This window comes from Mixophyes fleayi, chromosome 6 (assembly GCF_038048845.1).
Source record: "Mixophyes fleayi isolate aMixFle1 chromosome 6, aMixFle1.hap1, whole genome shotgun sequence".
Classification (NCBI taxonomy): Eukaryota; Metazoa; Chordata; class Amphibia; order Anura; family Limnodynastidae; genus Mixophyes; species Mixophyes fleayi.
In genome coordinates, this window is record NC_134407.1 from 171,939,842 (window position 1) to 171,963,920 (window position 24,079).

Here is a 24,079-nt window from a genome sequence, read left to right on the forward strand (position 1 = left end):
GGCTGATTCGAAGCTCAGTGATGAACTTGTTTTTTGCTGTGAATTACAATGGCTCTTTTTAGTGCATTGTCTGGAACCCTGGATTGGTCAGGGTCTGATAAAAACACGCTTTCCGGGGGGGGGGTCAGTTCTCATCGCCATGTATTAACTGTAGAATTACAACAGTTTTCCAAGGAACAGATGGAGCGATCAAATGAACCATAACTGATTTCATGATCCAAGGACAATTTCATCTTGCACCACTTTTCTTTTCTGCCACTGCTGTGTGGCAATGTTTCCTAGATGGGCTATGAACTGCCGTGTGTTTGAGTCATTGCTCTGTCGCTTAGCATCCAGCCAGGTTGCTGCAGTCTTTGTTTCATAGTGTATGAAAATAATATTGTGACCTGTGAGATGGTCAAAATTGACTGCAAATGACTTGAAATTAGTGTTATTGAGGATAATAATAATGTATAGGGGGAAAAAAGCACAATTACGTGATTTTAGAAAAAAAATAGGGATTTTAGAAAAAAAATCGGATCCAAAACCAAAACACGCAAAAGCGGTTTTGCCAAAACCAAACCCAAAACACGAAATTAATCCAGATCCAAAACCAGAACATGGGGGTCAGTGAACATCTCTAATCTACATCATTAATCTTTATACACACAACCACTCACAGACAGACGCATACATACTGTACACAGTGGGTTGATACTTGATAGGTAAAAGTGAGACTCATTAGTAAGCCAAAAATATACCAATGATAGGAAGATTTTTACATACACACACAACCAGTTCACATTCACATGACAGATGCTTTACTAAAAACATAGTGCCTTGTATAAATATACAAGTATTCATATGTGCTTTCATAGAGGTTGCCCACTGCCATTACTGTATCATTAGCATTTATCATTAGTATTTATTCTTCTTGGCCAAGGAAGTACAGTGGCAACATCCACTCATGTTCATTAATTCAGGAAATAAGTTTCAATGTTGTGAATAATGACATATTTCTTTACATAGTACCTTAAGATTGCCATTGGTTCCAACCGTGTTTTAGGTTAGAAAACTGGATGCAGAATACTGTAGGACAAAACATATTTCATAAATCTTTGTATACACATACAGGTTAAACTGATTACCATTCTAACAATATATAATAATATCCGGTAGTTTACTAAAGGGTTAATTTCACGTACCCAGACTCTATCCTGCCTGCACAGCAGTCATCAACATGCCAATTCTCGTTGTGGCCTGGCAGGAACGTAGCTGTGTACCCGGAGGCTGGGGAGGAGAAGGTAGGGGGGTGAGGAGAGCAGTGAACAAGAGAGCCAAGGAGGTATGGAGGGTAACATTGTTTGTTCTGTTACCAAGTTGCGGTTTTAGCAAATCTGCCTGAAGATCTAGTAGGCGATTTGGGGATTTTTGTCCGTTTTGTGTCATACAGGATTGTGCCTGCATGACACAATACAACAGCCATCAAGGTTATAGTGTTTATCTGTAAATCCACCTTATCATTATTAGCTATTCAGTTAGACAGATATACAATAGTGTAGCTAGATGCCTTTGGGTAACATTGCAAAATGGGCACCTATCCCCACAACACTCCCTAGTATAAATCCGGCTTCAGTCTGAGGCTGTAATATATACTGGGCAATAGTATCCCCATTACACAGAGATTAAACTGTTTTATATAGAGGACCCTGTTTGCACAGCGATCCCCATTGTGTACAAACACCCCAATTTATGGGCATGTACCTGGATTTGGGGGCCAAGGTGAAGGCCAATGTGGAGGGAGTAAAAGTTTGTGCTGTCTGTTGGGAGGAGTTGGGATGGATCAGGGACGTTCCTTGCTGAGTGCAGATTAGTCATATTTGGGTACATAAATAGGTGCTACTTATGTGCACACACAAAATGTTAGTGATGGAGAGCGAACATTTCTTGCTTTGCAGGTGAGTACGCAGGCCATTTCTCCCCACATGGACCTTCATTTTCCACTTCCTCTGAGACGGCAGATATCAGGTCTTACCCAATATTTTTTAATGGGACCCATTTTGCAGCTTGGAATTGCTGAAAGTGGTGTTTCTAAAGTGTTATTAGATTGAGCTTTGCAGTGAAATTTCAATCATGTGCATTTCCTGAATGAGCCTGTGGTGCTTCATGGACTGGGATGCTGTTACCTGCCCCCCAAACTGAAGGAGGTTGAGGTGTGAGAGAGGCACCTGTGTGCTAATGGTGCAAACGGTTATGTGTGCCACCTTCACAGGTAAGCATGGCATGGGGGCCACAGAAATTGCAACTACTGTTGCTACACAACTGGAAAGACAGCTAAATATGTAATGCCCCCTATGGCATTGCTATTCACACTTCCCGGTGACTGAATGCATGGCCCCACAGTCTGGGGCTGGGCTTTCAGATAGGAGAGACACCAGAAAACGTTGCTTAGCATTTTATCAGCTTATCACAACAGAAGTAGTGGGGAGTGGCAGTGGAGAGTGGCAGGGGGAGTGGCAGGTGGAGAGAGGCAGTGGGGAGTGGCTTTGGAGAGTAGTTGTGGGGAGGGGCAGGGGCAGGGGCAGGGGGCAGGGGGAGTGGCAGTGCAAAGTGGCAGGGGGAGTGGCAGTGGAGAGAGACATTGGGGAGTGGCTATGGAGAGTGGTTGTGGGGAGTGGCTGGGGGGAGTGGCAGTGGGGAGTGGCAGTTGAGAGTGGCAGTGGAGAGTGTCAGTGCAGAGAGGCAGGGGGTAGTGGCAGTGAAGAGAGGTAGTGGGAAGTGGCAGTGGGGAGTGGCAGTGGAGAGAGGTAGTAGGGAGTGGCAGGGGGGAGTGGCTGTGGAGAGAGGCAGTGGGGATTAGCAGTGTAAAGAGTGAGTGGAGCGTGGCATCTGAGTGAAGTGGTGCGAAGACTCTTTTGGGAGAAGAGGCAATTGAAATGGTCAGCAGTCAGAGGAGTGATTGAAATTGCCCCAGAGCAAGAAGAGCACTGACGGATATTTGACAGGACTGATGCTGAGTGTCCTAGATAACTGAATCCAGTGTTAAGGATGTGTGAGTAAACACTGCTGACATAATTCTAAGTGCACTGAGGCAACATTTTAAAAGTAAACACTGATGAGAGAAGTGCCAGTAGACCTCTGGTTTACTAGCAGCAGCGTCAATTTTACATTTGGGGGACTGCTGTTGAAGACTGGGGAGGCCATTAGACTCTGTACCTTATAGGCATTAGTGGCATCATAAGAGGTACAGAAGCTCCACATCCTTGTTCTGCCCTTACAGATAGCTTAACACACAAAAGTGACATGTTAATGTCACTTTTGTGACATTGAACAGGTGAATAAGTGTGTGACGAATGCCCAGCCTGTCCCAGATACAGCAATTTGAACAGCTGGACTTGACTGGTGTCACCTTAGTCACTTAGCAATGAATACACATTTTCTGCAACCACAAAGGATCTATTATGGTGTCCTTATGTTCAGCAGAACCACGTATTAATGTTTCACACTTAAATCATATACACATGTAGCATGAGCCTCCCTGGGCTTTGTAAATTAACAAAGAATCACATAGAACACACTAGATTAAATTTATTTAATCTGAAAAATGGTTCCAAGGCTTCATTACAAAATTAATAACAAGACATACAATGTGTTGCACAAATTATCTTTCAGAAAATAAAATAGGAAATAAAATCAGAGTCACTACTTACTAGTTAAGACCTGGGGGTAAATGTATGGATGTCTGATTTCTGCAAGTCGCCGGAAATCGGCGACTTTGCAGTGAAAATTTAAAGGGGCGATGGCTTGTAAAGGCAAACTTGCCTTTACTAGCCATCGCCGCTTTAAATTTTACAGGTTGCATTATCATGAATATTGGTTATTCCCACAAAACATACGCGCCAATTTTTTGGACCTCCCCTCAGGGAAATCCTGGAGGAGAGATCATAAAGGCCAAGATTGTGGGTCGGGGGGCAGAGCCTTGATGAGGTGAATAGAGGGTGGCTTACTTTCTTGGCTTTCTGGGAGGTTTTCCTGAAATACGCGAGTCTCCCAGATGGTCAGGGAGAGTAGACAAGTATGCCACAAAATGGCTGCCTCCACTGTGTTTTTCATGTATGCCTGCATTAATGGTTGTTTTGTATGCCCGCAGCATGTAAAACTGATCATATGTAGCATATGTTATCACAATACACGTTCAACGTCTAAGTGTTTGGATGTCAAGCAGCAATGGTTTATATGTCAGTTTTATTAAAACTGTGTTTTTATCCTAAAATTTAAGTAGCAGAACACTATTAAGGGTTAAATGTGGTACCTAAAGGCTGCACTGATTCTCTTTATTGGAAGAATATTGGGATTCACTAAGGTCTTTTTCATATCTCATACACATACTCACACACACGGAAATAAATTCGGTTTTGTTTATGTTCATAAACGATGATGCAAGTGGAGCTACAGCCTGAGGCCAAAGGGAAGACAATGCTGGTTTATTTACTTACTTACTATGTTCCTCTTTTTGTTGACAACAAAGGATTATTTCTTGTTGATCCCTGTGATTAATGAAACACTTTCTAAAAGAAAATTTGTAAACAAATATTTACACATGGATTTTAAAATGATGATTAGTGCAATTAAAGCAAATGTTATCACTCCTATCTGTTCTAACTTTGCACCAAGTCAGTTCTGTGCCGAGCTTAAAAACAATAGTTTGTAGTATACATGTCATGGCCTTGCTGCATATAGAGGGGCCAGGTACAGCTTCAGACAAGATCATTCAATGGAGAATCTTTCAAATAATAACTTTCTGTGTATCTGTTATATAGGTAGATGCCTATATATTGTTTATTGTGTGTGTAACCCTCCCCTTATGACGTAGAAATGTCATGTATAGACATGATTAGTAGCAGCACAATAATGTGGGTGGTCAAGCACCAAAAGGCCAGATACTTCTTCATGGTTATCTCTAGCTAGTTGTATAATCCCAGTTACAGGGTACAATTACAATATACATGCTTCAATCGGTTTCAGTCAGATGCTTTTGGATGAAAATGTTCTATTTCATACTTAATTTCTACTATAGATCAATTTGATCATCTACATTAGATAATATTGGTTAGATTGTTACCTACACATTAAGTAGCAATTCAATGAAAAGTATAGAATTGAATGACTGGATTGTAACATGTTTAGTGCTTATTTAAAAAAAAATTAAAACTTTTCAAGTTATTAAAAAAATGTGCAAAGTACATAAACCCAATCTTAGCTGTCATTTAATGCTGTCAAGATTCAATTTAATTTGCATATTGAGAGAAAGAATGGTGTTTAGAATTCATCTGATTGGATGACAGCATTCTCTGGTGGGGGTGGGGGTTGGAGAGTCAGAAGTTGGTGGCCATTGGTACCTTAGCTAGATATCTAGAGGTAGCCAATCATAAAACATAGTTGCTAATTGTCCCTAGTTTTAAAGTTTTGTCCATGCAAATGTCCCTATTTTCAGTGCTGAGCAACTCCACAATAAAATTCCTAGCATACACATTCCCAGCATACACAAGCATACACATTTAATGCCAATCTCCTCCTGTACATTTTCTTAAGCAGATGACATTGCTATCTCCTTTCATCACACTCCTGCACTGTACTTATATACAGCATGTCATATACCAACGGCTTCTGTTGGGAGCAGTAGTGCCACAGACCTTTCCCAGGTTGCATCACACAGGCTTCTCATATTATTTAGCTCACCTGATCGAAGGCATGCAGACCCATCTCACGGATCCTCCAGGACCTCCATCCTAACGTACCCCCCCCCCTTCCCCGCCGCAACTGCCTCTTCCTATTGGGGTCTCGACTAAGCCCTATGGGTACTCTTCCTCCTTTATTACCCCAACAGGGGCTATTTAAAATTGGTATCTCACTGCGTTAGCCGCACAGCCCCACCAGTGCAGGGTACCCGGGACCACATCCATACCTTCCCAGGTCCCAGCAAACAGACTGACATTATATACACTAATCAGCATCGGTGCTCAGTGCTTTCACACCATACCACTTGGCTACGTCATTAGGAGACCCACGCCTAGTATCCTTATGTCCCCCTGAGCTGCCTTCAGCAGAACTGATAAAATATATTCTCAAGTCAGCACACTCTTACAAGGTTGTAAGAACATGATCATTTTGTTAAAGTTGTTACTTTTTATAAACACTACATTACTAACAAAATAAGTCAGACCATCATATTGAAATAATACCTAATGACTTGAAAAAATCAATTGTTCTGAAAAATTAAGGTCAGAGCTGCCACCTGTCTGCAAATCCCTCAATTTCGAACCCTAGATGTTATATTTGATTTAGAACTGTCCTTTGTTCCCCACATCTAATATGTATCAAAATTCTATTACATCTAGGTAACACCTTCCAGAATATGTGCGCATGTAAAACAAGACACTGCAAGACTTTAATTCATCCTTTTAATATAATATACTGTATTTTATAATATCCTACTTTGGCTACTGTAATTCCGGTCTTCCCTTAGCCAAACTCTTACCCCTATAATCTATTTTAAATACAGAAGAAAGCTAATTTTTCCTTGCAAAACTCTTCTATTCCTGTTCCTCTCTGTCATTTGTGAATACAATTTGTAAATAGTTTAACACTATGGAAGCACCCACTTGTTTTACTTGCTTTTTCCTCTCTGTCAGTCCCTACATTGATTGACTGTTCTTTGCTAAACCTAATATACAAAACTTAAAAACATACAAAGACATTAACAAAATTGCAACAACTTTCATCTCCTACTCATGTCTCAAAATATCTCCCAACTTGACCCCTCAGCCCATGATTTGGTCCTCTCATCCACACGTTTTACCTGCTCCCATTTCAGCTGGCAGGACTTTCCTGAAAACTCGACTTTTTAAGAAAAATGATCCATTTGCCAAACCATCCTCTTACCATCCCAAAGCTATTCTACCCAATTACTAATTATCTACACAGTTCACTCAAAACTTTATTCTCTTTCTACGCTCAAACAACTTTCTAATCTTAAACCAACATTGCTGTATAACTGGATCATATAGCCACACTAATCACTTTTCTCATTTCAAGCTGGCTGGACCAGTAAATTAGCTATGACATTTATCCTAATCTGTCAAACTCCTGTTTTTCTACAAATTATAAATTTACGAGCAGGGAACTCTTACCTCTTTCTCTGTCTGTTTTCTTACTGTCTTTCCAATCATTGTAGAGCATGTTAGTGCTATATTAAGAAATCATAATAATAATACTAAATTTACTATTATTAGCATGGATTAAAAGTAACACTTTGTTTGTCAATAAATACTATAGTGGCCTGTCCAAAAATGACATCCTACTGGCTCTAATAAACTACACAAAACATTCAGTTACGACTGAACAGAATTGTGTACCTAATTTTTCAGGGTTTTTTTTACTTAACACTGTATTGTAGCAGTAAAAATTGATGGGTGTCAGTCATTGTTTAATAAAATTGTCATTACAATTTGATGTAAATGGTCGTCAATCCACTTATGTTGTAACTATATAAAAAATGCTATGAGTCATAAGTAAGTAACTGCAAAATGTTATGACCTATATGCATTGCTAATATGTAGAACTTGGATTTTCCAAGTAACAGCTTAGGAGGACCTATTGTCCAAGCAATTCCCACTCTCTTCCTTCTCTGAAATATGATTTCCCTGTTAATAACCACGGGACTGTTTGGCTTTCGGTGACAGAAGTTTCTGCCGGCAGACCCACACCACTTAACCACTCCCTAACTGTCACTTGTCAATCGTTCTGCTGCCTGCCAGGCTGGGAAGATTCTGTTACCACGTCATATTAAGCCACAGACAGAGGCGAGGCGTGAATGTTCACTTGGAGTTAAGATGTAGATTTTGCTTTGATCAGGAAAATCTCTGAGCTGTGTCTCTTGTCAACCCTGGGGCTGGACGCTAAAGGCTAGATCTGCTCTTATCCCAATGTCTCCTTCCAGTTCATAACATGACACGGCAGTGTTTTAACATGCTCTTTATAGTGACTCTTACTGCTTCTTCTAACCCACCCCAACTGCTTCAGATAAACGATCTTTCTGTTGCTATATAGAGTACATCAGCTTCCTACAACCCTTCCAATTATTCCAAATGCTCTATAATCCCTGATATTACTCCACTTACCTGGCCAAATAAAGTGATCCAGATCTACATATAACCTCCACTCTGCCCTCCATCACACATAACAGCCCCCCCTCTGCCCTCCTTCTCACATAGCAGCCCCCCCACTCTGCCCTCCTTCTCACATAACAGCCCCCTCTCTGCCCTCCATCACACATAACAGCCCCCCCTCTGCCCTCCTTCTCACATAGCAGCCCCCCCACTCTGCCCTCCTTCTCACATAACAGCCCCCTCTCTGCCCTCCTTCTCACATAACAGCCCCCCCACTCTGCCCTCCTTCTCACATAACAGCCCCCCCACTCTGCCCTCCTTCTCACATAGCAGCCCCCCCACTCTGCCCTCCTTCTCACATAACAGCCCCCTCTCTGCCCTCCTTCTCACATAACAGCCCCCTCTCTGCCCTCCTTCTCACATAGCAGCCCCCCCACTCTGCCCTCCTTCTCACATAACAGCCCCCTCTCTGCCCTCCTTCTCACATAACAGCCCCCCCACTCTGCCCTCCTTCTCACATAACAGCCCCCCCACTCTGCCCTCCTTCTCACATAGCAGCCCCCCCACTCTGCCCTCCTTCTCACATAACAGCCCCCTCTCTGCCCTCCTTCTCACATAACAGCCCCCCCACTCTGCCCTCCTTCTCACATAGCAGCCCCCCCACTCTGCCCTCCTTCTCACATAACAGCCCCCTCTCTGCCCTCCTTCTCACATAACAGCCCCCTCTCTGCCCTCCTTCTCACATAACAGCCCCCCCACTCTGCCCTCCTTCTCACATAACAGCCCCCCCACTCTGCCCTCCTTCTCACATAACAGCCCCCCCACTCTGCCCTCCTTCTCACATAACAGCCCCTCCACTCTGCCCTCCATCACACATAACAGCCCCCCCTCTGCCCTCCTTCTCACATAGCAGCCCCCCCACTCTGCCCTCCTTCTCACATAACAGCCCCCTCTCTGCCCTCCATCACACATAACAGCCCCCCCCTCTGCCCTCCTTCTCACATAGCAGCCCCCCCACTCTGCCCTCCTTCTCACATAACAGCCCCCTCTCTGCCCTCCATCACACATAACAGCCCCCCCTCTGCCCTCCTTCTCACATAGCAGCCCCCCCTCTGTCCTCCATCACACTTAACAGCCCCCTCATCACACATAACAGCCCCCCCACTCTGCCCTCCTTCTCACATAACAGCCCCCCCACTCTGCCCTCCTTCTCACATAACAGCCCCCCACTCTGCCCTCCATCACACATAACAGCCCCCCACTCTGCTCTCCTTCACACTTACCTTGTTACAGCTGCATTGCTGTGGAGACTCCTCTCTGTACACATGGGACGGTACCTGTCATGTGACACGTCCCATGTGACCTCTGTACGGAGACTGCAGCTGGCCACAGAAGTAAGAGGGGAGGATGGGATGGAAACAGATCCTTGGCCAGCCACAGTAAGGAAGGTGGCTGGTCCAGGAGGAGGGGCCAGCCACCCACTGCATGCCCCTCCGCAACCTGTCCGGCGGGGGAGGGGCGCACCACATAATATATATTTTTTTTAACCTTAGAATAGACATTAGGAGACCTCCTGAGGCCACCTGCCTAATGGGAAAAGTCCCGGTAGGTTATATGGCCAATCCGCCCCTGCTCCTATTACTCCATATAACCTCCCCATACCTTCTCCTATTACTCCATATAACCTCTCCCTATAACTTCTCCTATTATTCCATATAACCTCTACCTATAACTCCTCCTATTACTCCATATAATCTCTCCCTATAACTCCTCCTATTACTCCATATAACCTCTCCCTATATCTCCTCCTATTACTCCATATAATCTCTCTCTATAACTCCTCCTATTACTCCATATAACCTCTCTCTATAACGCCTCTTATTCAGGGCCGGATTAAGGGAATGGAGGCCCCTAGGGTAAGGGGGCCTCCATTCCCCTGTGAGGGCCCCCCCGTGATCCGAGCTACCCGCGCCCCCCCCCGTGATCCGAGCTGCCCGCGCCCTACCCCCCCGTGATCCGAGCTGCCTGCGCCCCCCCCCCCGGCACTTACCTCCTTCTCCGGCGCGCTGTACGCTCTGTACTGAGGAGATCTCGTGAGAGTGAGACTCACGAGATCTCAGTAAGGAGACTACAGCGCGCCGGAGTAGGACCGCAGTGAAAGTGCTCAGCAGCACTGATCGCGCCGGGGGCGCCCCCGCCCCCGACCGATCAATACTGCTGCTAAGCACTTTCAAGGGCCCCCTGGATGCCATAGGCCCCTGGGCTGTAGCCCAGTTAGCCCTATGGTTAATCCGGCCCTTCTCCTATTACTCCATATAACCTCCCCATACCTTCTCCTGTTACTCCATATAACCTCTCCCTATAACTCCTCCTATTATTCCTATAATTCCTCCTGTTCCCCCATATAGCATTTCCCTATTACTTCCTAGTACCCCAGATAACCTCTCTGTAATATTTGCTCTGTGTCACCCCATTTCTTCAACCTCTTATATTTCTTGGTCATGGGGGCTCTTTAAAGCATTATATAATCTTCAATATAGTGTCATCCTTGATGCATCAAGACACCACAGCAGTTTTACACACCTGACCTATAATGATTCATGCTAACCGTAATAAGTGCTAGACCCTTATGGAGCAGAGAGGCACGGTGTTGTATAAACATTAATACTTCACTATTAATAATAAACAAGAACAATGTGTTCAACTTACACAGTATACACAGCCAGCATGGGACACAAGGTGACTGACTGATTAACTCCATGTATACCCGGGGTACGTTCGTAATTGATCACACCTGAAGAAGTTTTACGTAATCAGACGATCTTTACAAATAATCTATTATTGTTATTTATCTATTCTTACTATTGTTCTTATTTAAATGAACATTCTAGTGGTACAACATGTTTTGCAGACTTTGGGCTAGATTTACTAAGCTGCGGGTTTGAAAAAGTGGGGATGTTGCCTATAGCAACCAATCAGATTTTAGCTTTCATTTATTTAGTACCTTCTATAAAATGACAACTAGAATCTGATTGGTTGCTATAGGCAACATCCCCACTTTTTCAAACCCGCAGCTTAGTAAATCTAGCCCTTTGTGTAGTTGAGCAGAGAGTGCTGTCATAACTCAGAGATTCTGTCTTCACATGCTACATAGTCAGGAAGTTTGTAAAAAGGAGACAGATCCATCGAGTTGATAATTTTAGAAACTCTAATGGCGTTTATCCGTCTTTCTGTTATTCAGAGATGATGACCCCTTGCCCTCTCTATGGTCCGTGGATGGAAAAGTTAGACAACTCTTTGTATTGACCTTGGATATATTTATAAATATTTATTAGGTCACCACTAAGGAGCCTTTTTCCATGTAAGCAAACCTAATTGTTCTAACTTCTCTTTGTAATTATGAGATTCAAGCTCCTAAATTCTCTTTTACAGTGAGATGTCCAAAACTGCCCATATTCAAGATGTACTAACTAGTGACCTATATAATGGTAATACAATACTAAGTTTGCATGACATGAATTTATGTATCCTTTAATAGACTCTAGGGGCTAGATTTACTAAGCTGCTGGTTTGAACAAGTGGGGATGTTGCCTATAGCAACCAATCAGATTCTAGCTGTCATTTTGTAGAAGGTACTAAATAAATGAAAGCTAGAATCTGATTGGTTGCTATAGGCAACATCCGCACTTTTTCAAACCCGCAGCTTAGTAAATCTAGCCCTAGGATTTTATTTGTCTTCCTAGCGACTGCCTGGTAATGTGTGCTGCTACTTATCGCTGTGTATGCTAGTATTCCTAAGTCATTTTTCATCTAATTGCTGTGTACTATTTCATGTGTTATAGTAGAGTTACTGCCACATCTGGCACATATCTGTTAGTGCACTTACACCTGCCGATGCCTGGATGGTCTGCAAATTCAACTATGATAAATCACAAAAACACATTTGTACCTCTTGCTCTGTACAACCAGTTTGTAAGTATCCCCCACAAATCTTGAATTTTTGCTGGGAACATATTTCTTTCATACATGCCTCTAAATGATGATAAAAGCAGAGAAATATTGAAGGGAGCAGCTGTACCATGTGTTACTTCCATTATAATCAGCATTACATGGCGTGCTGTACTTTTATGGTAAAAATAGAAATATATGTAGTCAGATACATTTTTCTTTAAATGATGGATTTGATCTTAATCCTGTAATTTCTAATTTTATGAGCAATATCCTGTTTGTACTGGCCAAGTATGGAAGCAGAGGGCACTGGACAGCGTGGGGTAAAGTTAATTAAATTTCCGATAGTGCTTGTTGGCTTTGGCAAATAATATCCTGGATTTTTTATTTTTTTTAATAGACTTTAACATTTTATAGCATGGCAGTTGACATTATTCATTAGGAATTGGATAGTTTGCTGAAAATGGTCAAAGTGTTTAAATTCGTTGAGTACAGAACGGTCAACAACCATGAAATGAAAACTTGTACTTGTAAACTGGGCCAGGAGATAAGCGGCCTTTGCCAACACTTGTGACAATTTTAGGAGCCAGTACCTAAAAGAGCAAGTAGGTTATAAATGGTCAGTAAGCATGAGCCATGAGCAATATACATTTACTGGAGATCACTCACTAACCATATAATATACCATGTTCATCTGCTCAGCCGTTCTGCCGAACACCATAGGAATTGAGGGAACAGGACGTCCATTAACATAAATGTATCGCCAGAGAAGTGAAAAAATCATTGCACTATTTTGATTTTTCAATTTTTTTTGTTTTTATAAAATACTTCTCATTTCACACTCAAGGCTGCCTATATTTGATATGACAAAATATGTAGTGTATGAACATATAATTCCATGAGCTGAGACATCTACGTACGTCACATGTGATGATATCTCCACAGAGTACTACAATTCCCATCATGTCAACTTTACAGAACATGAATATAATGCACTTTTTTGAATTTTAATGTTCATCTACAATAAGTTACCTACAGAAGAAGAACAGATGATAAGAACTGTCCCTAACACACAGAAAATCATGAATTTTGCTGTGCAACTTGGTCAATATTGGAAACCAGGGGCATTTCCAAGCAGAAAACTTTATGCGCATATAAGTGCACCACGAGAATGTAGTCAGTTTACATAGGCTACGAGCCCTACTTCCATAAGGTTGTTTTACACACCTCTGGCAGTGGGTAGACCTGCTCTCAGCCCACTTAACCAATCCTAGCTGACCCCTTTATCTGCCTTTGATGGCCATCCTGTACATTTTACCATAGCTATAATGGCAGTGGGGGAAGGTCTGCCTCCTGTTTATGTGCAGCCATTAGCTTTTTTTGCACTGGCGCTGCTAATTCTGGATCGAGAGATTTAATCTTAATTCCAGGACTTTGTCACTGTGTCAAGTGCGATCTGATGGGCGAATACGGGTCAAGGAAGTTTGGATCTCACAAGCATAACATCAGCAGCAAAAGCTTATGCAGTTCCGCTGCCATGTTTGTCCTCTTGGGACTCCCAGGAGGCAATTCTGGGTTGATTACAACCTTGCCAGAGCTGCTGTTATTGGTCTTGGGAACAGAGATGCAACAGTCTAACACCAACAGGAACTCCCAAACCCCATTAGTTCACCGGGGGAGCATTTTTTGCCCTATACATTGACAATCAATATACACAAGGTGTAGAATGATCTGTACTGTTTTCCTGTACCTATAAAACAAAATCAAAGCTTAGCACGTAAGATAGTGGTGCTGCACACTCTTCTGCAGCCCAAGGTGACACTTACATAATGACACCCCACCCTTACCCCCATTTCTTTGGTCAATAGCTGCTAACTGCAACAGCAAATGCAGTGACTGGCATGGGAAGGAGTATAGGCATGAGAGAAAGAAAACTTCTGTACTCTACTGTCCCTACTTTTCTTGTGTTGTCTGTCACTGCACAACAGTGATCACTAAAAAGAGTGCAGACGAAGACTTGTGCAGAGCAGCCAGTGATTGAGGCATTGGGCAAGAACCTCTGCTGCCCCTAGGATAGAGCTACCTGAGACAAGGTTCTCACCTCAGCTCGTAACCTGATGCTAGATACATATCGAGTGTAGATGAATAATGCCTCATATGTATATTATTTAATTAATCGCATGCTCATGAATAAGCAGTTTCTATCTTAGGAAATAAAAGCTAATTATAGCTCATTTGCATAGCTTGTGATCATTGCTGGATCTTCGCAATGTTTGATTGATTGTTTTGTCACTGCACCTATATATTGCTCCAAACTGTCTCTGTTTTCCTTGTACAGTCATGGTTTTTTCCAATGGAAATCTTTAAAGCAACAATCCCACATGCATCTAATAGTCATTTGCCTTAGTTGTCCTCCTCCAAATCTTTACCTCCATTTCAATGTCTGTTTGGATGGCTTCCAGTTATACAGACAGCTCTCAGCTTGTCATGTGAAGGCAGAGGGGGAGGAAGAAGTGAAGAATTTTACAGTACACTGAGCTCAGAGTTGTGTACCAAAGCCTCTCTGCTCGCTACATCATGTGAAATGTGACTGTGGTTACCATGGTAGTCTATGGCAGTGCAGAATTGTAAATCATTAAAAACAGCCAAGAGAAACAAACCAAGGAGAAATGACATACTTTTAAAATCAACATTCTTATAGCCTGCCCCAGTGACACACATTGATAAAACATGCCAGTTTTTTTTAATGGGATTTATGGATTAACTCGAAATATTTTTTTACTAAATTTAGATTCTTCTTGTATCTGCATTCAGGAACGATGGGGCTTAAGAACATATATTTATGACTGTTTTACTTCACTTGGCTAACAAAAAGGAAACATTTGGTGGCTTTTGCTCTACCCATAGGTGGTTGTCTGGCTCCAAAATTCTATAAAGGCAAATCCAGCCTGTGTATATTGCAAATTATATTGCATGGTGGGTTTTGAGACTGTAATAGTTTTATGCTAAGCTCTGAATTTTTGAGCTGAAATGATGTATGCAAATAATTGGAACACAAGTAAAGTGTGTTTGGTTATACAAATCAAATTAATTCTTAGCTATTAGAAGTAAGGTATGTATTTATTACCTAAACACAAAAAATCTTCATATGCTCAGAAGGTGGCGCTGTTCCTCATTTGTGTATTTGCATGTTTTTTTTTTACAAGATCCCTGTAACTCATCAATCTGCTTCTTAAGCCTTACAATTTCCTATTGTTGTTTACAATGATAAAAAGCGGAATAAGAAAATGAATACTTATTCTTAAAGAGAAATTCAACCTAAAGGTACCATTTTCTCAATTACCCTTCTTTCTTCCCACTGGACATTGAGGATCCCATGCCAATGGCCTGCTCGGTTCAAGCACCATTAATACTCAACTGCAGGTGATGCAACTTATTCAATCAGCTTCCTAAGTGCGCTTTCTCACTTATATGGCATTAATGTTAAAAACATATATGGATACATAGCAATTTATTTGAAGAGAAAAAAAATTACCATTAGGAGGAAGTCCTGGCAGAAGTCTTGCCACTTAGGATGTGAATTTAAGAGCATGTTACCCTAGAATATGCCAACATGTGGGTCGTAAAACTATCCACTTATGAAGCCCATCTCCAAACAACCGGATCTGTGGCCCTTCCAGCAGCATAAGGATCACATTGCACGTATCAAATTTGGACTGCCCTGGAAGGATGCAGTGAGCAAGGGTAGGATGGTTTGATGGAGTGTGCCTACAGTAATTATCTGAATGGTTGCTTTTATTTAATGCAATCACCTTAATACAATGTTAATAAATGATCCCTACTGAGTTAGAGCATTATTTTTGTAACCCCCTCCCCCAGGAAACTCATGTAGAAGACCGGGGGAAATACACTTACAAATGTACTGATACCTGTATTAAGTTGTAGGGGTATATGTATTTGTATAGTCCCAAAAGGTTCACACAGCCTCTCACTAACCTCCTCCCCATCAGTCTAACTCCAAGGGGTATATTTACTAAACTGCGGGTTTGAAAAAGTGTAGATGTTGCCTATAGCAACCAACCAGATTCTAGCTTTCATTTATTTAGTGCATTCTACAAAATGAAACATAGAATCTGATTGGTTGCTATAGGCAACACCTCCACTTTTTCAAACCCGCCGTTTAGTAAATCTAGCTCCAAATCATTGCCCCAGTAGCCTAATTTCCCCTAGCAGCCTAACCCCAACCTCTTCCCCAGAAAGCTAACCTTAATGTCCCCAACAACAGTCTTAAGGCAGCATAAAAGTAGACGTGATAATTTCAAACAAAAGGTAAGTGACCGTGTCTGATCCAACTGGCTGCTTCTGTGTATGCACATGCAACTACCATTATCAGAAAATAATCATTGATATTGATTGTTTGTGAGAGTACATTCACAAAGTATCAGGGATAAAGTAATTGGACATACATGCACAAGCATTTGATGACAATGATGAGCAATTGACTCACTTTGTCAAAGAACTGCACATAGACAATTATTATTATATGGTTACGTGGATCTGTTGAACACACAGGTAGTGGGCAGAAAATGGAAACACCAATATTATTATTATTTGTACCAGTTATTTATATAGCACCTACATATTACACAGCATTTACAGAGAATATTTAATTCTTCACATCAGCCCCTGGTCCAGTGGAGCTTACAATCTATATTCTGGACCACACATCCTCAGTAGCCACTTAACCTGTCTTTGGAGAACGTGAGGAAACTGGAGCACCCAGAGAAAACCCATGCAAACATGTGGAGAACATACAAACTCCACACAGATTGGACCCTGGTGGAATCAAACCCTTGTCTGCTGTGAGGCATCAATGCTAACCACTGTGTCACTGTGCTGCCCAAGTCACTTAATAGGGTGTTGAGCCATAACCTGCGTGTATGCACCTTGGCATTGAGTCTACTGATGTCCGGAATTGTGCAGAAGGAATGTAGCACTAAAAAGTCACTCAGTGGATGCCTGGTTGATGGTGATGGAAAACTTAGGCCCCATTCCAGAATATCCCAAAAAAGCTTGATTGGGTTCAGCTCTGGTGACAGAAATAGTCATTGGCTAACATTAGTGCCATGCTCATCAAACCATTGGGCAGCACACATACTCTGTGGATGGGCATTGCCTTCCTGGAACACACCCGTCCTGTGAAGTATGAAATGCTGCTACATAGGGTGAAGATGATCACCAGGTATCATTTAATAACATTGATCATTTACCTTGTCAACTCCCAAACTATGCCGGAAAAATGCACCCTACAATGTTACGGAACCACCATAATTCTTAACTGTTGGAAACAACCACTCAAGGCTGTAGTGTTCTTTAGGGTGGCACTGCAACTATTTGACAAGAACGTGCTTGATCTCCCTGCCTCTCTTCCCCTATCCTGCTACTCGCTCCTCTTGCGATTGATCCCCTCTGATTCCCCATTGTGCCACCGGTCAATTTCCCTCCCTTTAGGATGTAATCTCTTACGAGCAGGGCCCTCTACCCTCCTATCTCCTCCAACTCCACTGTGCAAGCTTTGTTTGTAGCTATTGAAGTACTGGTATTTTTGTTCACTGTTCTGTACTGTTTTACCCTGTATGGTCCACTGTCTGTTTTCTGTAAGGCACTGCGTAAATCTTGTGGAATACTATAAATAACAAATAATAATAATAAAAATAATAATAAAGTGGTGAAGGATGGTTCATCTGACCATATCACTATCCTAAACTGCTTGGTAGGCTATAGCCTTTGCTCTTTTCACCATTGAACTTGCAAATATGATTTGCCAGGTATGATAAGCAGGTACATGCACTGCAACTTGACTATCAGATCCTGCTCTGTGGAGTTCTTTTCAGACCATTTTTGTTAATACTGTGTGCTCTCATCACAGGTTGGTATTTGCAGTCAATTGATCTGCAGTTGCCTTTGCGTTTGATTTCAAATTAATGAATGGATATCATGATCATGGAGTATGCCATACCGATCCCACTTTTGTACTTTGCTGATGATGTTTTTCCCTTTAAGTTCCATGCTGACTTTACAGACACTTAGGGGTATGTTTATCAAGCTGCGGGTTTGAAAGAGTGGAGATGTTGCCTATAGCAACCAATCGGATTCTAGTTATCATTATTTAGTACATTCTACAAAATGACAGCTCAAATCTGATTGGTTGCTATAGGCAACATCTCCACTTTTTCAATCCCGCAGCTTGATAAATTTACCCCTTAGACACTGACGCTCATGAAACATTAGCAAAACTGTCTTGGTCACTGAAGCTCCTGCCAAATGCGGGCAACAACTGACTGAAGTCTCATACTGCAGTCATGCTAGCCATCTATAGGAAATCAGGGTGTTGTAGCATTTTTCTACTGACCATACTGAGGTGTTATTTGCATATCTAACACATGAGACCCCCTTGCTTTTAATATGTTTGTTGTCCTTCATTTACCCAGAGTTTTCCACTTTTTCATCCACTACCTGAATGTGTAAGGCAGTGTATGTGCAACATGCAATTTCCCAGCATTCTTAGTGTGTATAATTTAGATGAAGCAAAACACATTATTCTCAGCAGAGCTAGAATAACACTTATATTCATACTAAATCTGGAAAGTACCTAGAATCAAGGTGAAACAAGTAACTAAGGGCTTACCTGTACACTTTATAGTCTAAATGGGATAAGTAACCTTCCATGTATGTCTAAAACACATATGGAGAGATTTACTGCTAAATTTTAAAGCAACATATGTCTATTTATATTGGAATGGTAGAACTGATAGATAAACAAAACTTGCTGTAATGTTGGACGGGGGTCAGGAAAGATCCTTGCACCTCTGTTCCTTCTGACCACACCCTCCTCTTTCATAGTTTGAGTGAGGTTAGAGGAAATTTAAATCCCCCCAGGGGAGTCGTGTTCAGAAACTGGCAGCACTGACATTTTATTCATATTGCACCGTTCTACCTGTTCTTCCAGCCTCCTGTGCCTCAAGGATTTTTTTTTAGGAGAGGTTAGTCTCACACCCAGTTTAAAATGGTCCAGGCTCCAGCGGAATGTAATCTGTCTGGCTGCTAAACCATCAGAGTCACAGGAAGGAATGTTCAGTCTACATATTCCAAGATTGCTAAATCCTCAGCCCTCTGTATGTAGGACATGTGGGAGTATAAGTTTATTCAATGGGGTTATAACTTTGGCCATAAATGATTGACTTGAATTGATTCTTGCTTTGCCATCAGTGTATACATATACTGAACACATGTCTGTAGGATAGTTGTCAGCTATTGAAAAACTACTCTGTTAGCCCAACATCCCTCACTGAAAGAAAATGGGACCTATTGGTACCCCCCGTCTCTCCTAACCCCATAATTGCCAACTGTCCCTAATTTCCAAAATCTCATTGATTGAAAGAATTATCCTTAAAAATGTCCTTATATTTTAATATTGACCAACTACATGGCAACATTTCTTATTTTATGGATGTCAGATGAAATTCTTACCATCTATTTTTATTCTTAGTTAATATTTATTGGAGTATTAAACAGGCAAATAATATGCTATAACAAAGCAAAATCCATGCAGTAAACATGACAAGATAAGGATTGTAGTAATCTACGGTACAGCATCATCATCATCATCAACATTTATTTATATAGCGCCAGCAAATTCCATAGCACTTTACAATTGGGAACAAACATTAATAAAACAATACTGGGTAAGAAATACAGACAGAGAGGTAAGAGAACCCTGCTCGCAAGCTTACAATCTATGGGACAATGGGAGTTTGAAACACAAGGGCACGTGCTATATTGCACACTGGACAGCTAGACTGCAAAGGTAAAAGTATTGAGTGGGCTGTGTGTATACCAATGTTGGTCAGAGGGTTGTTGTCTTGTGTTAGCTGTGTAGAGGGTGGTAATAGGGTAACCTAGGGAGATTAAGATGGTGGTTGAGGAATATCATAAGCTTGCCTGAATTTTTATGTTGAATTTCATGTTTATTGTGTTTAGGGCACGGTTTCAACAACAAAGTGGTCCCCTCCAAACTAAATTTCCATTTGGCTACTTATGTAACTTGATAGCCATAAACTACATGAACCAGACCATGCTGTGTAAGTTCAGCTGAATACAACAATTCTACTATATCTATTGAGGACAATGGTACCACTGACCATATCCTCTGTTCTGGATGCAATTCTTATTATTCATTTACGATTGGAATTTAATAGTTAATGCAGTGAAATATTGTAATGTAAATGTTAGTTATTATCGTGTAGAGGAGCATAGTTTATTTAGTTAGCCAAAAATAAAATAAAACAGAGAGGGGCAATGCAGCAGCTACCGTGCCTAATATAAGTGACTGTCCCAGAGAATAGTCTCATAGTCCATGTGTGCAGAGGTGTTACACAATCATTGCAGACATTTTTCCTCTGCCTCAGATGCCCTTGACTTGTAGAAGTGACATCATAGCAGTATCTACTATCACATTTGGACCTTATTAACTCTACTTTTCCATTTTTCTCCTAATGTACTGCTGGTTTAGCTCTGATTTATCTATTGCAATTATAGGATCTCTTGTCTAGAAACCTTTTAAACAGAAAGTTCAGAGAACCAGAATTGTAAAAAAAACAAACGTTTTGCTGCTTCTTGGAGATATTGTCATAGAGTCAGGGCTGCCTCATTTAGAGTTTAGAGCGAATCCAAGTGCCCATTTGCAGCTGGACAAACCATGTTGCATTGAAAGGGGTGCAAATTCAGGTTTATTTTTTTTGCATTCAGGGAGAATACTGCCTGCTTTTGCATGTAGATAACAAATACTGGATAGCTTATTCTAACACTGTGATATAGAGTTCAGATAGGACGTGCTCCACTTCTAGCCCTATATGTGTTTGCCCATCTTAAACTCGGTCCCCTGCAGCGTAACAAAGTTTTACCTAGACGTTAAATTGCACCCTCTAGATAAATTTACTCTTAACCCTAAATGAGGCCAATGATCATGTGGTTATTGTTTTGTAGGTTTATGTTTTCTACAGATAAATGAAGTTGCCGTAAAATGTAAGAAAAATCAAACTTTACATTGGTACAGGTCATTTCACAGATCTGCGAAGTGCCAGTAATAGAGTGTTCAACTTCAGCTTTTGTGTCGACATTCTACTGAATGCTGTTCAGCACTGTAATAGAAAATTACGCATTTTGCTAAATTTATCATATCAAATAAAGCTGGGAAACATTCTCATTCTCTTCTGTGGTGGTGTATGGATTCCAAGTGGAAAAGCATTACTAAATAATTTAATGAGGGGGAGTGTTACCAAGAGCAGTCCTATATGGGGAAATACATGGGTCATTTTTACATGTGTTTTAGTATAGTTTAGCCATAGTGCTCCAAATGATGAAAAACCCTTATAAAAACTTTTCAAGTAATAGATCCTGTACCTGCACATATCTAAGGAAGGAAAGGGGAAATTGAGGCTATCCATTCTTCAAGTTGAATACTTGAATACTTGTTCATCCATTCTTCAAGTTGAATACTTGTTCATTTTAAGGGGCATGTTCAAGTAGGTGCGGGCATCGCGGTTACGTGCAGGAAAGGCCCGCAAAGGTAGCGCAACACCATGGAAATCTGCGATATTGTGCTACCGTATTGACACACTTACATGCGCAGCCGCGCATAGCTGCGATGCTCAGACCTAATTGAATATGACCCTAAAAGTTTAAATCCATTGGTTTATGTGGGCAGAGTATGATCATGTTATGTTATCCACCTTGCTAGAGCAGAGTCATTCAAAGCAACCAGTGAAAACGAATGGCAGAACATCATTATTGTTATGTTAATAAAATCTGGGCCTTTTGCGCGACTATAAATTTCTGTGCACACTAATGCGCATGTAAATGGGTATATAAGTAAAAATCATTGTACATAATAGAGCTTTTACGTATGTCTCACTTGCATTGTGCTGCAGTGCATTTTTTTAATTGGCCCCTTTCAGTGCCACTAGCACATGTCAATTGTTGAAAACTTTTATTCATATAAATGGAATCACATTGTAAATACAATGAGCTGTGGTTAAGAAGCATTTACGTATGCATTTCATGCATTTGAGTTGAATAAGATAAGAAAATCTTGTTTTGACACAAGATTTGCCAGTAATAGTTACAATTATTTCATATTCTACATTGTTTTCCTGTTTTAAAGTTATTGTAGGACAGTGTAGGACAGAATAAAGATTCACATGGAATCTCTAGAAGTCAAGATCCGCCAACAAGACCCCTTCTCCATTAAACAAAATACCCACTTGTTTTTCTATTGTCGCTAGGAATGCAGAACTAAAAAAAGACACTGCATCAATTAACTCACTCAGCACAGAAAACTGCTATACTAAATTAGGTAGGAAGTTCAGGAGCAGTGTATTTTGTAGCGGACAGAAGGAATCATATTAGAGGGTCTGGAAGTCTGTTGCTTCTACACAATTAATCATCCAGACTGAAAGAATGGTTGGCAATGTGTGTGAGGTCATTAGCCGACTACACTCATTGGAATCCTATTGCAAGGACAAATTAGCCACAATTGTAGCCTGAGAACTTTTATAGGCTCAATAGCTACTTTTCTCTCATTGGTTCCAGGGTTTGAGCATTACATTAGAGGGCCAATAACAGAGTCATGAGGGAAATTGTTCCTTAGGCTACTCTTGTTATGACAAGATTATGGCGTTCAAGGCTATTGGATATAGCACCTATTTGGCATTGCCGCTGCTTATTGGTCCTCTGTGAAATCATATACCTCTCGACTTTCTCAATCCTGCCTGTCATAATTATGGTATAATCAGGAGTTAATAAAATAATATATAAATGTTTACTCCCAACAAAATGAGTCCCTGTTGAAAGCTCCTGTGTGTCAGTGAAATTTGCATTAGGAATCTGTGTTTTATCACCTTGCCAGGATATGTATAGAAGAGAATCGTGAGTCTCCCACATACAGTAAAGATGGTCATGTCTGATAAAGTTTTATAGCATCTCCAGATACTGTTCTTTCACCAAAAAACTGATATATAGGAACCTACTATATCAAAACAATTTTTTTTCAGAACTGACTATGTTTTAGGAGAAAGATATTTTAGTTAAAGAATTCACGCCTAAAAGTTTCAATACAGAGTAATAAAACAGGGTTCTAAAACATATTAGGCATTCCGTCAGTTTCAGGTGATCAATTTGTTATTGAGTTTCTATCCATTTTCCCGCCGTTCCCAGCAACAATTACTCGGAAGGTATGTGAACTTTCTGTTTTTATCTCATTCCTGTTTATTTTAAGAAACCTGCTCGGCAATTTGTATTTATGTATGTCGTTTTATCATATTTTATAATATATAATGTTTTTATACATAAGCATTGTGACTTTCTTTGTCATATTAAACTGCATTTACTAACATTCTAACTTTGTGCCCTTAAGGGTTTCACGTGCTAGATAAGCTGTTATATCTAAATACAGGAATTATTTGATTTAAGATAACTCTTATTAAGCCTGATTGTATTGTGAGATAAGTCAGTGAGTAACTGAATACTTCCTTGAAATATCAGCTTTGAAACAAAATCATGGCAGAACTCGGAAGAATATACATAGTAACATAGTAACATAGTAACATAGTAGCATAGTTGATGAGGTTGAAAAAAGACACCAGTCCATCAAGTTCAACCTATATTGGATCTCCTGCGATCCCTCACTTATGTTTGAAAATCCAGATCCAGATTAAGCAACCGCCAATCTGTTTCAATTGGGGAAAAATCCCTCCACACCAAATATTGCAGTCCTGTTGTTTCCCTATATCCACTACTATCCTTCATTTTAATTAACGGTCGTATCCCTGGATACACTTTTCTGCTAGAAATTTGTCTAACCCTTTCTTAAACATATCTATTGAATCTGCCATCACAACCTTCCCTGGCAGTGAATTCCATATCTT